Genomic DNA, 10,251 nt, shown 5'->3' with positions numbered 1-10,251 from the left:
ATTTTAGAAGAAGCATTACACTGTAGTGTTTATATATATAATTAGCCCTCCTCCATGATTTATACGTCCGTCAGCTGGTCTTCTGTAATCCAACTGTTAAATGTTGTTGTTAGGCCAGCCATTTCACTAGAAAATACGTTGACCTGCTAATATGTTTTTTTCTTAAAATCTTTTCAATTTTGTAGATGTGATGCTCATCCAAAAGTATTTTTTTATTTCTTCTTTATAAAATGAACCACTGATTTCTTCTCCGTTTAAATCAGCAATTTTATAGAGGGGTTTTTTAAATTTGGTGTTGATGGCCGTAATAACAAATATTTCATCCGTGTATGTTTGTTCATACCCCTTAATGAAGATACCTTTACATCATGACACTCTCACATGACCACCGATTTTTAAAGACGGTTTAATAGGCTTAGCACTGACACTAGAAGCGTAAATATTTTTCAAGATTTGTAGTGAGTTACGCTTTGTCACATCAACAGGTCTACATCGAATTGTAGTATGATAGCTATGATTATAGCTATAGACCAGATCAGGTAAAATTTCAATATACCGAAGGCCCGATTCACACGTCAGTGAAAAACACTGATGTTCTTCACTGACGTGTAAAACACGCACACGTTCCTCCATGTTCCGTGATTCACGGCACACGTGGGTTATCCATGTGCAATCCGTGATTGCATATGGACATTACTCAACTGCCTTCGCTCCTGCTGTCCATGGTGCTGAACTCATCGGCTCTCCAGCGTCCGCCCACCGCTCTCAGCAGCTACTTCCTGGTCAGCTATTCCTGCTCTCATGAATATTCATGAGCCAGGCAGGAGCTGCCGAGAGCGGAGGCTGCACAGCGAATCACAGGCAAGGTAAGTTGAAAATATTTAATATTTAATATGTCCATGATTTTCTGGTACGTGTTTCACGGATCACACCATAGTATGGTTCGTGGGTCATCAGTGATACCAGAAAAAAACGGACTTGTCTCTGTGCAGAATCACGGCTATGGGTGTACGCTGCACGGAGACACATTCAGTAAAAAATCACTGATGTGTGAGCAGACCCATTGATTATAATGGGTCTGCGTATGTCAGTGATTCTGGTACATATTAAAAAAAAAGCACATACATACCAGAATCACTGACGTGTGAAGGGGGCCTAAAGGTGTTATGTTTCGTGAGATAGCGCCACATTCGTGTTTTTAATGTACGATTAAATCGCTCTACCAAGGCTGCTTTTCCAATATTGCTTGTAAAAAATTGATGAATCTTATATATTTTACATACACGTTTCAGGGCGTTATTCATAAATTCTTTGCCACGATCAATCTGTAATTTCTTTGGTATGCATTGATCATTTTCAAATATTATTTCGAGGGATCTTGCAACAGTTGTTCCGTTCTTGTTTGGTAAGGCCACGCAAATTTTGATAAGATATCTATAACTGTAAGAATATATCTTATACCATCATTTTCACGGGAATAATCAATCATGCTGACAAAGTCAGCCTGCCACTGTGTATCAATATCTCTCACAATAACCTTATTTGTTAAAAATCTTTTTCTCACTGGTTTGTGTAAAGTATATGCATCTTGATTATTCAGCCAATTAAGCACCTCTGTCTTTTTAATACGTTGATTGCGTGCTACACGGAATAGATTTTCAGCACCGCCACAGGAACCAACATTTTTAGGGTCGAAATACTGTTTTTGTAATATTTTTTCACAACGCCGAGACCCCATGACTGAATAAATAAAAGTTATGTGATGCGAATCAAGACCCGAATGTCTCTATCAGAAATTTAGCAGTATAAATGATATTAAAAGTGTGTTCTAATATAAATATTCCTTGAAAAATATATTTTCTTTTATTGACTTTAATATTTTATTAACTTTGATATCTCATTATTGCTCTTTGTTAGCATTTCATTACCATTTTATATCTTTTTATAGACTACCAATATCTTTTTATTAAGTTTGGATAGTGTGAGCTAGCGTAATTGGGCGTTACAGAGGTGGCATGGGCTGTTCGTATGGGCTTATACAGAGGTGTGTGCGCTGCTGGAAGATGTATATACAGTATATATACAGCCTTAGGCTATGTACCCACGGGGGAAAGTGTCCTGCGGTTATTTCCGCAGGAGATTCCGCAGGAGCTCCCAGAAAACCGCAGCACAACTTTGTCTGTTTCAATGCAGCGGTTTATTTGCGGAATGTCCTGCGGATATCCTGCGGGCATTCTGCATTGAGGATACAGTACCATGACTTCAGCACTGCATCCTCAATGCAGAACAAGTGCTGCAGTGATCGGGGGAGTTCATACTTACCTCCATCACACAGCACTTCTCTCCGGCATCTGTCAGCGTCTCTACACTGTGCAGGAGAAGGTGGGTGGGCCTGAACTAGCTCTGGCTATCACATGACCGGAGCTCGTGCAGGCCCCGCCCACCTCCTCCTTCCTGCTTATGGATCCAGCCTCCTGTACACCGAGGGAAAGCCGGGTGTCTGCTATCAAGGCATGTAAGTATGGGACCATCTGCAGGTAAATCCGCAGGAATAATTGACATGCTGTTATGTGCGGCTGCGGGATATCCGCGACATATTCCGCAGTCGCACATTCAGTAACGTGGACACAGACCCTCCCCATGTCCCATAGGATAAGATGGAGAGTGTCTGTACATGCTAAAACCTGCGGATTTATCTGGAAAATCCAGATAAAGCCGCAGGTTTTCCGTGGCAAAATCCGCAGAATCAAGCTCCCGTGGGCACATGGCCTTAAAGTAGCACTAGCCAAACTACCTTGCAGAAGAACACTAGCTGACAAGACAAAAGTGAAACCATCAGGCCTAAAAAGTGAGTATTAACTTATTTAACTTTTAGCGCCTAATATTGTAACCATTTGTCCTTATTAAGTCTATATAGTTGCGACATTAATTCCAGCGATGTTTAATGTAACAGTATTTATATTTCCTGTTCTCCCACTATTTTGTAAAGATTGTTGTCTTGATTTTTATATTTTAACATGTGTGTCATTGTATGTTTTTATCCACTCCAGTCTTCCCTTTTTCTTTTCTCTCTGCTGGATATCCTACAACTAATTTGTTGGAAGTTGCCCTGAGTAACACATGTGTGTCTGATTGTAGGAAGCGGAGAGTTTGGACAAAGGGAAGCTGAATGCATTTGCTACCAGAACATGAGTAAGACCTAACGTCGAAACGCGTTGTTCTGTTGGTCATCCGACTTATGCCTCTTCTTGCTGGACTTTTTATGATTAATTTACTCTAATAAAATGGACTTTTAATTCTCCCTCCTGGCGCTGGATATACTCCTTTTTTCTCTTTCATATTGATTGGTTGCCAAACCATTTCCTTGCGCAGGCGTTGGATTATTTCAGCAAGGCAGCACGGTGAGCTGGACTTTCTTTTTCTATTGACTCAAATCGGCTTTACTCCGGTGCTCCCGACTGCAGTATAATTTACCATAGTATTGGTTTCTACTTCTTTTTGGCATGTCTGAACCGAATGTGGATTTCCCTATGGATAAGGATGATTACTCGCAAAGACTTTCGAAGGTGGCACAAATATTTAATATGGCTGGAAACATGACGGAGAATTTACCTGCTTCAGAACAGGATTCATTTCAAGAACATATGTTGGACTTAGAACGTAATTTGGTGAAAGAGCTCAAGACCTGGTGGGATTCAACCTCATTAAAGACTTACATCGATAAAGGTATGATACCCAGAGGTTTACGATTAAAGAAATTTCCCACCAGTAAATATAACACTGAATTTATTACAAGCTGGAACACCATTCTGAGTGATTGTTCCATTAAACTGATGCACTTAATTATTAAACAGGAGGAATTGGAACTTGTTCAAATTAAATCCAATATTGTGAACATACAGGACTCCCTCAAAAAATTTAATCGGTTGGATGATTTTAAAAAATTCTATGACAAAATTCAATCCAAATTGTCTAAATTGGAGGGCAACATCATGGATATCAAAAAGAAAAAATTTATGAGGGACTCCAATGACTATGCCAAGAATGAGGTTTATACTTGGAACTACAAACCGAGATCTATTATAAGAAGGAGACGTCAATCTACCTTTAATAGAGTCAACTTTGATAATTCTGACTCTACTGGGGATGTATCCCTAGCCTCCACTTCTGATGGAGCTACAGATCTATCCTACACCTCACTAGATGCATCTGGTATCACCACTCGTTCTAAACAGTACAAGTCCAACTATCCAACACAAGTCCCCTATAAGAACAAGTCAAAAAACGGACAAGACGAGCGGGCACGAAACATCAGAATTTATTCTGCCCACAATCAAAATCGGAGATATTAACTATTCCTGTCTGGAATCTGTCCAGCTATTGTCCTGTCTGGAGAACAGATATCATTGCTGAGTAAGGGGCTGGGATTTGCTCCCAATATCAACTTTAACATTTTCCAGACTATATTGGACTTAAATAAATTTGCTCGTAATGTTACGCTTAAATGCCTTTTTTTGATGCTAACAAAGAGAATTCTTCACTACAGGACAATATTGAGACAGACATCTCTTACAGTAAGGACTATCTCTCATTCCGGGAACAAAAAGCATTAATGGATCTGAGACTCCTTTCTATTAACCCTGATATCACACCAATGAATTCTATGAGTTCCATTCACCCTTTGCTCTCCAATCGGGAATATTTTCCGGTTCAGTCATGACCGGCTATATTGGATATATTTCAGGAGCTTGTTGTAACTGAATTGGTAGAATTGAAAGAGACAATGGTTCCCCCTAAAGATAATCTGACCCATAAGGAAAGATTGGCCTTGAATGAAATAAAAAATAACTCTGATCTCACAATTAGGGAGGCAGATAAAGGGGGGGCCATTGTCTTAATGAATTCTGGTCTGTATAAGAAATTGATCTTACAGGATTTACAGGATGTGGATACATATATTGAATTAGATAGAGATCCCACCAGACACTTTAATAATTTATTGTTGAAAAATTTGGAAGAAGGTGTGTGTGTGTGTGAGCTATCAATGATAAAACGAAGGATTTCTTATTCAATAAGAATCCCGTTATACCAATTTACCACTGTCTTCCGAAAGTCCACAAAAATGTATTCCCCCCCCTCCTCTACGCCCAATAGTTTCAGTTCACTGGGGGAAAACTTGGGGTGATGGATTGATCAGTTTCTACAACCCCTTATTTTGGAGATACCGGGTTTCATTAGGGACACCAAGGAAGTGGTAAAAGCTTTAGATTGTTACAATTGGAAACCCTTCTATAGTTGGCTCTCCTGTGATGTGGTATCTTTATACCCATCTATACCTCACAATGTGGCACTATGTTGCTTATCCTAGCACTTAGATAAATTTAGTGATTATGACATCTGCTTAAAGGATTTTTTGATCTCATCAATTGATTTTATGTTAAAATATAATTATTTTTCCTTTGATAAAAAGTTTTATCTACAGTGCAGAGGAGTCAGCATGGGGGCTCGCTTCTCCCCCTCGCTTGCAAATATTGTCATGGCGAGGTGGGAGAAAGATTTCCTCTATGCTGACAATAATTCATTTTCAAAATATTTGCAATGGTATGGCAGATATCTAGATGATCTGCTTATGATCTGGTCAGGTCCTCAGGACATTATACAGCAATTTGTCTCATATATAAATAATAATGACTTTAATCTAAAGTTTACGTACCATAATCATCCAAAGATTATGAATTTTTTAGACATCACATTATCCATAAATTCTTTGGATTTAGTCACAATCACGCCATACCGCAAACCTACAGCTACAAATTCTATATTAACGGCAGATTCCTGCCATAGTCTGCATACCAAAAATAATATCCCAGTAGGAGAGCTTATCCGTACAAAACGCAACTGTTCCCAGTCTAGTGACTACATTAGGGAAGAAAGTCAGATCTGTGATAGATTATCTAACAGAGGGTATCGCCCCTGGGTTTTAAATAGAGCTAAACAAATAGTGGGTGAAATTAATAGGAAAGACCTACTGTATAAGAATAAACTATCTTATAAAAAGAGAACCAACAACAATATTGTTTTTTCCACCAATTACAGTAACCAATATGCTGCCATCACACATATCGTGAAAAAATATTTACCGATATTGAATGATGATCCAGTATTGAAACAAGTGATACAGGGCAATGTTGTTTGTGTCGCAAAACGAGCCCCAACACTTACGAATATACTTTCACCAAGTTTATTTGTGAGTGATGATGGACACACAGAGAGATCCTCCTGGATTACTTTGAAGGGATTTTACAAATGTGGTGCAACCAGGTGCAAAACTTGTAATTTTGCACAAAAAGGAAAAACTTTCCACTCTATTGTGAATCAAAAAACATTTTCTATAGGCTCTTTAATCAGTTGCAACTCTACCTTTGTTGTATATCTGATCACGTGTAGTATATGCAAGGTACAATATACTGGTTGCACGACGGGTCCCCTTAAGGTTAGGATCAGGAGGCATCTCTCAGATGTCACTAAACAAAATGTGATCGCAATTTCTGCAGTATCAAAACACTTTGCATCTGTTCACAGGGGTGATGTTAGCGGCTTTCAATTTATGGGTGTAGAGCAGGTTCATAGACCAGTCCGGGGTGGAGATCACAGAAGGAAACTCCTCAACAGGGAATCCTTCTGGATCTTCACCCTGGGCACCAGACACCCTAATGGCCTAAATAATCATCAGGATTTAATTCTACAATATTAACCATGCGGGTATTTTTTTAATTGAATTTTTTCAAATAATTCCTTTTTAGTCCGTATGGTTTCCTGATGGTCCCGTTATTTAATTAATGCATAGGATGATTGTCCTCCCACAATGGAATTGTAGATGTATTTATGTTTCCAGAGGTTATAGATTTATCTATTCTGGATCATTTTTATAACAAATTTTTATTCTATGTGATTCATATGCATTTGACTTGTGTTCTGTCTCTGACTTATATTTATGGAGAACTTTATAATGACATTTATACATGTTATTCTATTTAATCTTAATTCTTGGATTGTACTATTGACATGTTCTCTATTGATTTAATATTTATATGTCTATTGCCTAAATATAAAATGGCTATATATTATATGTCCTATGTGTAGAATTAAGGAGTACATATACATCCTGTTCTCCCACTATTTTGTAAAGATTGTTGTCTTGATTTTTATATTTTAACATGTGTGTCATTGTATGTTTTTATCCACTCCAGTCTTCCCTTTTTCTTTTCTCTCTGCTGGATATCCTACAACTATTTTGTTGGGAGTTGCCCTGAGTAACTAACACATGTGTGTCTGATTGTAGGAAGCGGAGAGTTTGGACAAAGGGAAGCTGAATGCATTTGCTACCAGAACATGAGTAAGACATAACGTCGAAACGCGTTGTTCTGTTGGACATCCGACTTATGCCTCTTCTTGCTGGACTTTTTATGATTAATTTACTCTAATAAAATGGACTTTTAATTCTCCCTCCTGGCGCTGGATATACTCCTTTTTTCTCTTCCATATTGATTGGTTGCCAAACCATTTCCTTGCGCAGGAGTTGGATTATTTCAGCAAGGCAGCACGGTGAGCTGGACTTTCTTTTTCTATAGTATTTATATTTATAACAGTAGTAGTTGTAATTCGTAGCACGTAAAATGTAGTTTATTTATAATTTAGTCATATATTCAATATATTAGTTAATAATTGTTCTCATTTAATTTGCACAATTGTTTATACTGTCTGAGGGTGTTTGTGTTCTCCTACATTATTTAATTATCATCCCATAGTATGGTTTCTAGTGATTTGATGTTTGGTGTGTTTAACATTACACTAGTTATGTAATTGGCAATAATTTAGATGATGTAGAACAACATTTGGATCTATTTAATCTATCCAACTGTCTAATATATTGCATAGGTACAACATCAACATTATAGATATATGAATGTTTATTATATAGCATATATAGTCTATTTGTCCTTTGGTATAGATTTGCATGAAATACTATGGAAAATTCACACAGGCTTAATATTTTAGATGGAAGTTCAATATTTTATGGATGAATTTGATGATAGCCTTCCCAATGCCCAACAATTTGGTATGTATTATTCTGAATAGAACTGTAAATGTTACATCATCCTGGTTGAAAAATTGCATAGTATACTACTTTTATATGTATCTTTCTTGTTTAAGATGACACTTTATGGACTGCAGTGTTTCCGATGTATTTTTACGTGCTATGAGTGATGATGTTGGTGCTGATGCGGGTGCAGCGGTGGTAACTGATGCTAATACTAGTCTGTGAGCAAGCGGGACTAATTTACAGCAGACTATGTGCGGTAAGCTGCATATATAGCTATATATTTATATATGTGTGGTGGAGTAAATACTAATTCATTATGTATCTGTCGGGTTTGCTTTGAATATTATTTTTATATTATTTCTTCCTTTCTTAAGATGACTTTATGGATTTTGATCTTGACCCTCTGTTATTAAGCGCTATGGAGTGTGATGCCAGCAACATGATGGTGGCAGGGGCACGGACTGGTGCTAATTCTAGTGCTGCTACAAGCAATATTAATTTACTACAGGCTATCTCCGGTAAGTTGTGTATGTATATGTGTGTATATATGTATGTGTATATATGTATGTGTATATATATACATACATACATACATACATACATACATACATACATACATACATACTAAATTTTATACAGATGTTTTGCATCCGGACTACGGGACTGGCACCCATCAGACTCCTACACCAGCTAAAAAACGTGGCACGCCACTACACCTAATCCCGGCGAATAGAAAATGGGCAAAAGAAATGAATTTTTGCCACAGACTAATGGTTATATATTTTATTCATATTTTATTTTACACATAAACTGATGTGGAAGAAAAGCTTATTTTCAAAAGAAAATACACCCACCTCCCCTAGGAAAGCAAGTATTCCCACAACAGCAGCCGCTGCTGCAGCAACTAATATGGTGACATCAACTATCACTTCACCGCCTCACAGCTGTAAGTATATATTTAGATATTTGTATACAGTCTTTATACATGCAATCTTCACATTGTTTCACGTGTTTCTGCCACAACTATAACTCTTTTCTTTTAGCTACACACGCTGTCCAGAAAAAAACAGCTAGTGCGGTTCTACAACCACTAGCGGAGCATGATGCTAACAGTACTACAGTGCGAGTCGAAGTACACGCGACTAACAGGAGTGTGTGAACACATCCTCTATCACCGCTTTGTGTGGAAGGACAAGAAGGAAGCGCTGTGCCAGCCAAACATCGTGAAAAGACATGTCCAATACCGATGCCCCGTAAATTCGAGCAACGCTTAATCAAGACCGCAACAACACCATTACCCACAATAACACAGAGCACAACCACGATTGACCTGATACAAGCAGAATGTGTTGCGCCAACAACACAGAGCATACCAACAACTCACAAGACTCAAGCGGATCGGGAAGCACTCGATAGAGAAATCGACCAGTTAGCTGATGGTAAGACTGTGCGTCATGATTTTAATATTGTGAAGCCCTTGAAGAGGCGACGTTCAGGAAATAGTAAAAGTAAAAAACAAAAACTTAACGCAGCGGAAACATGCATAGGTTCCATTGGTTGGTACGGAGAAGAAATTAAAATGGCGGCAAAGTACGTTGAATACAGAAATGTACGTTGCCAGATTTTTTTCTGTGATACCTATGATAGGTTATTATCAGCACCCCTAACACGTGAAAATGTTGCTGAGCTACATGCTTTCACAAAGCAGTATGGAGATGTACCATCTGATGATTCAAATAAATCGATGTGACTAAAAATTGTTGGATATGGAATGCATAAATTGCCTAAAATTACGTTACATTGGTCTAATAGGTCTAGAGTTATAAAACGAGCTGTAAAGCTATTAATGAATGCTAGACACTCACTAGCGGTGAGAAGGTGCAAAGAGGCCACAATAACTACACAAGATCCACAGGCCCCGATAAACCACCCGAACCAGTCTTTACCATCCCATAATACAGCTGTAGATGACAGCAACATTGCGTTTCCAAGTTCACAAAGCGACTCATATTGAAACACATGCTGAAAATGTACATGACCATGTTGGCGCTGGTGATATTGCTGATAATGCTGAAGGTAATAATGTACAGGGCGTTAATGCTAGTAGCGACAATGTATGTGTCACTGGTAATCCTGTCGTTTTACAC

General features: G+C 38.2%; 1 long non-coding RNA gene across 1 annotated transcript; it reads left to right on the top strand.

Annotated features, from left to right (window-relative positions):
* Positions 1–7,440: 7,440 nt before the first annotated feature.
* On the top strand, positions 7,441–8,565 carry LOC142258827 (uncharacterized). The gene is made up of 4 exons (XR_012727882.1): positions 7,441–7,605; positions 8,059–8,119; positions 8,215–8,360; positions 8,479–8,565. It is a non-coding gene; the product is annotated as an uncharacterized LOC142258827 (long non-coding RNA).
* Positions 8,566–10,251: the final 1,686 nt, after the last annotated feature.

This window comes from Anomaloglossus baeobatrachus (genome assembly GCF_048569485.1).
Source record: "Anomaloglossus baeobatrachus isolate aAnoBae1 chromosome 5 unlocalized genomic scaffold, aAnoBae1.hap1 SUPER_5_unloc_12, whole genome shotgun sequence".
Classification (NCBI taxonomy): Eukaryota; Metazoa; Chordata; class Amphibia; order Anura; family Aromobatidae; genus Anomaloglossus; species Anomaloglossus baeobatrachus.
The sequence above is the reverse complement of the archived record's forward strand: the minus strand, read 5'-3'. Positions and strand labels throughout refer to the sequence as shown.